Consider the following 4854-nt stretch of genomic DNA (forward strand, 5'->3'; position numbering starts at 1 on the left):
TCGAATTAGGGTTTCTCTTGGGTTTCTCAGCTGTGAGTTGGAGACTGGGAAAAGGGCTGAAAAGGAGTGATCGCCCTCTTCCCTAGGAGGTTCCTATGCCTCTGATTGTGTCGTTGGTGATTGGTTGCGGTGGTTTCTAAGCCCTAGTTAGGGCTGGTATGTGTGGTGCAGTGGTGTCTCAGCCCTTCGTGTGGTTGGCCTTTAGGCGATGAGGTAAAGTTTTTTTTGCATATTTTTTTCGGTTATGGAATACATGAGAGGTGTAGTAGAGTTCGCATGATGGGTTTTCAGATTGCAGTATGCTAGGGTTTATGCTAGGGTTTATTCTGGTTTGTGTGTGATTCGAAGGGCAATAGTATCTACCTAATGGTGAAACTTCCTATAGTTGTGGATTAGTGTTGGTGGTGTTACAAGTGTGGTTTTCAGCATTTGATACCGCTGAAATCAGTGTGTAGACTTCGGTGAGTAGGGGTTGTGGTGTTGCAGTTTTCAGCATTTAATACTGCTGAAATCAGTGTGCAGATTTCGATGAGTAGGGTTTGTGGTGTTGCAGTTCTCAGCATTTATTACTGTTGAAATCAGTGTGCAGATTTCGGTGAAGTGTGCAGTGTGTAGTGCTCATAATTCAGTGCTCAGAATTCAGTGATAAGGGAGTTCGGCAAAGGCAGATAACAGTGATAGTAAACCTAGTGTCATGATATCTACTGACTACCTGAATGTCCAAATGACCTCCATTTAACTGAATGGAGAGAATTATGTCCCTTGGGCCAAATCTGTAGAGGTTTTTCTGAAGGCGAAGAAGAAAGTGAAGCATATAAGAGAGGAGAAACCCCCCGCTAATTCTCAAGAGTGTGAAGACTGGGAACAAGAAGATGCACAGATCATTACATGGTTGTGGAATAGTATGGAACCCAAAATCAGTGTGAATTTCAAGTTTCTTGACACAGCCAAAGAGGTGTGGGATCATGCTAAGAAACTGTATTTAGGTCAGGATAATACCACTAGGGTATATCAACTGTATCAAGAATACTTCAATCTGCAACAGGGAAATTAGAGTCTTGAGGAGTACTATGCCAGTGTGAGGAATATCCGTAATGAGTTAAATGTCTATCATCCTCTCACTTCAGATGTCAAAGTCAAACAGCAACAGCGAGAGCAGCTTGATGTGACACGGTTTCTGGTGGGGCTGAAGTTTGATTATGAACCAGTACGAGCCTAGATACTAGGGGGATCTGCTCTTCCATCTTTAGAGGAGGTGTTTGCTCGTCTTCGGAGGGCTTCCATTGGATCTATGGACTCTAATGTCTCCGATAAATCAGCATTTGCAGTGTCGAGAGGTCGAGGTGGCAGAAGTGGGGCTCGAGGAGCCCAGCCTGGCAGGAGTGGTAGTGGTGGATCTACACATATCCGTGGTAGTGGTCGTACTGGAGGCAGAGATTCAGGGGGAGCTCGGGGTAGAGGATGTGAATGATCACTGGATCGATGATTACAGGAGTAAAGATTGCTGTTCATGGTGCAATTGGAGCCATCCCCAAGAAGACAAGGAACACAGATTCCTGGGTTCCCCAAGAATGATGAAGGAGAGGACTTTAGCAATTTAATTAATGTATTTGGTACAGGACCAGTGAAGAGATTATATGAAACATTCACATCCATCAATGATCGGAGTGCATCAAGAACTTCCAAACTTCCTGAAAGATTGTTGTGAGATATATCCAAGCTTACAATCTTATTCAACTTCCCAATCTCTGATGGAATTTCCCCAGTCAGTCCATGATCACTGAGGTTCAAAGAAATGACTAGGATCCAATTGATGAAGGGATTTCACCCCCAAGAAGATTTCCTCCAAGTTGCAGCTCTAGAAAGTTATTAAATGCTGCCAAGAAATCTGGAATACCCCCATTGAACTTATTCTCTTTCAGTTTCAACTTCGATAATTGGGTTAAGCTTCTTAGGCTTGATGGAGTTCAACCCCAGGTCCATATCCAATAAATTCTTACAGTTTGAGATCTGTGGAGGCAATGTACCTAAGAGATTGTTATGAGACAAATTTAACCGCCCTAGGTTCACAAGGTTTCCTAGTTCTTGAGGTATAGACCCTGTAAGTTCATTGATGGACAAATTAATTGTGTCAAGATTGGTACAGTTCCCCATGCTTGAAGGAATTGTTCCTGTTATTTTATTACCACTAACGTCCATGAAAAAGAGATCCGGATTTTGCACAAAATCAGGAAGGGGGCCGGTAAGATTGTTTCTTTCTAGAATCAATCTTTTCAAGGATGAGTAACGCCCAACATCTGAAGGTATGTTACCTTGAAGTTGATTTAGACCCATATTCAAAATTCTCAATTGTTTTCCAAAGCAGAGGTTTGGTGGGATTTCACCAGAGAATGAATTGTTAATGAACTCCAATTGAACCAAGCTACTATTGATTCCTAACCCTTGGGGTATGACTCCAGAAAAATGGTTTTCAAACATCGAAATATTTTCCAGATGGTGGAGCTCAGTAATCTCCGAAGGTAATTCCCCAAACAAATTGTTCTGATAAACTAGGAGATGTTTAAGGTTTGGAATCTTCCAAATGCTTATTGGAATCTCTCCAGTCAATTGACTGGAAAACAACCAAAGATCCTCTAAATTACTCAATGATTCCAACTCACTCTGGGTTTCCCCCTGTAGTTGGTTTACATTCAAGTGTAATGTCTTCAAGGATCTATAGCTCCCGATCTCAGGCGGTATTTTGCCAGAGAATTTGTTTTCATTAAGGTAAAGCAGCTCAAGTTCAGTTAGTAATCCAAAGGAAGCAGGGACCTGACCTGTTAATTTATTACCCAGGGCAGCCAAGGTTGTTAAGCCACTGCAGTTGCCCAAGCCTGATGGTAGTCTCCATCAAAGTGATTGTATGACAAAACCAACCTCTGCAAATTCTTGCAACTACCTGAACCCCCCAACGTAATCCTGCCCTCAAGTCTGTTCAAGCTGACATCCATGAATGCAAGGTACTGAAGATTACTTAGGCTACCAGGCAAAGCTCCAACTAAGTGATTTTTACTGAGATAGAGTTCTTGCAGTTTAGTACAATTCCCAATAGATTCTGGTATCATGCCTGATAATTGATTACTATAAAGGCACAGAGAAATAAGATCAGTCATGTTTCCTACATTGGACGGGATGGAACCAGTGAGCCCATTACTGTAGAGATAAATTGTGTTCAGATTCCTCAAGTATACTAATTTTCCGAGCATATCACCGTCGAAACCATTCACCGATAGATCCAAGTATTCAAGCAGAGTACAGTTCGACAACTCTGCCGGGATCAAGCCCGATAAATTGTTCATTCCAAGGTCAATAGTCTTGAGTGATCTCAGATGGCCAATCTCCGGTCTTAGTGAACCAGAAATCCCCATACCCGACAAGTTCGGGGTGACTACATTCTGTTTAGGATCATCACACTGAATTCCTTGCCAGTTATAAGGCGTGGAATCATTCGAGTTCCAGCTCGATATGATCGAAGGTGGTACTGTCAAATCTTTCAGAAGTGAAAGCAGAGCTTCTACATCGGAGCTCATCACAGAACAATTACAGTTCCAAACAAAAAGTAGGAATAAGTACAATCAGAAGAAGTCTCTGACAACACTACCCATTACACCAGAATGAATCAAACTACCCGACTTGGTTATGAGTAAGGCGGTATGCTCACCTCTAATGAACTAGTCTTGTAAAAAAGCAAAAAACCTGTTTATGTTGCCTTGATTTGTACACTTTGAATCTGTTATGAACTCATGATAAGAGTGACAGAAAGAATACGGTTAAATACCTGACAGAGCTGAGCACCTTGACATTTCTAAGAGGTTTCTCAGTGTTCATATGTAGTGCAGTAGTGCTCTTGCTCTCCTGCTATCTGCTCTCTCCTTGCGTTGCTAAGGCCAGTACTTGGTGATTGCATGTGTGCTTGTGTGGTAGCTAACAAACTGTAGTGCAGTGGTTGGAACTGTTTTTTTGGGTGTGATGGGCAGAACCGACTTTGTAGACTGAAATGGATTCGATGGGAGATGCGAGTGGTGACCAGAAATCTATGTTCTGATGACCTCCATCAAACTTAATGGTGAAATCTATGTTCCATGGGCCAAGTTGTTGGAGGAGTTTCGGAAGGCTAAGAAGAAAGTGAAACATATACGGGAGAGGAGAAGCCTCGTGCTGAATCCCCGGGTTTTAGTGATTGGGAGCAAGGTTCAAAATATCGGTACGCCCGATAAGCCGGTATGGGCGTATAGGGCGAATCGATACTCCTTTTGGTGTTTTTTTTTTATTTTTTATTTTTTTCACCAACTGGTTCAGGAGAGCCGATTTAGGTCTTCACTACCCCCTGAACTGTAGGGGCGTATCGGTGGGGTTCCGGAACGATTCATATCGGCTGATACGTGTCGATACTTTGAATCTTGATTGGGAGTAAGAGGATGCTCAAATTATGATGTGGTTGTGGAACAGTATGGAGCCTAGAGTCAGTGTTACAGCAAGGGATATATGAGAACATGCCAAGAAACTCTACTCTGGACAAGACAACACCACAAGGGTTTATCAGCTTTATTAGGAATACTTTAGTTTGCAACAGGGAAACTAGACTCTTGAAGAATATTACACCTGTATGAAGAATCTTCGGAATGAACTTAATGTCTATCATCCCTTAACACCAGACGTTAAGATTCAACAACAACAAAGGGAACAACTAGATGTTACTCGGTTCTTGGTGGGATTGAAAGTAGAATATGAACCTGCTAGAGCACAGATATTGACATCAGTACTCCAATGAAGCTCTATTGTGACAATCAGGCAGCGGTTCATATCTCTTCCAAT

General features: G+C 42.3%; 1 pseudogene; it reads right to left on the bottom strand.

Moving 5' to 3' along the window:
* Positions 1–332: 332 nt before the first annotated feature.
* Positions 333–3569, bottom strand: LOC148789814 (uncharacterized; annotated as a pseudogene).
* Positions 3570–4854: the final 1285 nt, after the last annotated feature.

The sequence above is a fragment of the Nelumbo nucifera genome, chromosome 8 (assembly GCF_055504915.1).
Source record: "Nelumbo nucifera cultivar China Antique chromosome 8, China Antique-T2T, whole genome shotgun sequence".
In the NCBI taxonomy this organism is placed as follows: Eukaryota; Viridiplantae; Streptophyta; class Magnoliopsida; order Proteales; family Nelumbonaceae; genus Nelumbo; species Nelumbo nucifera.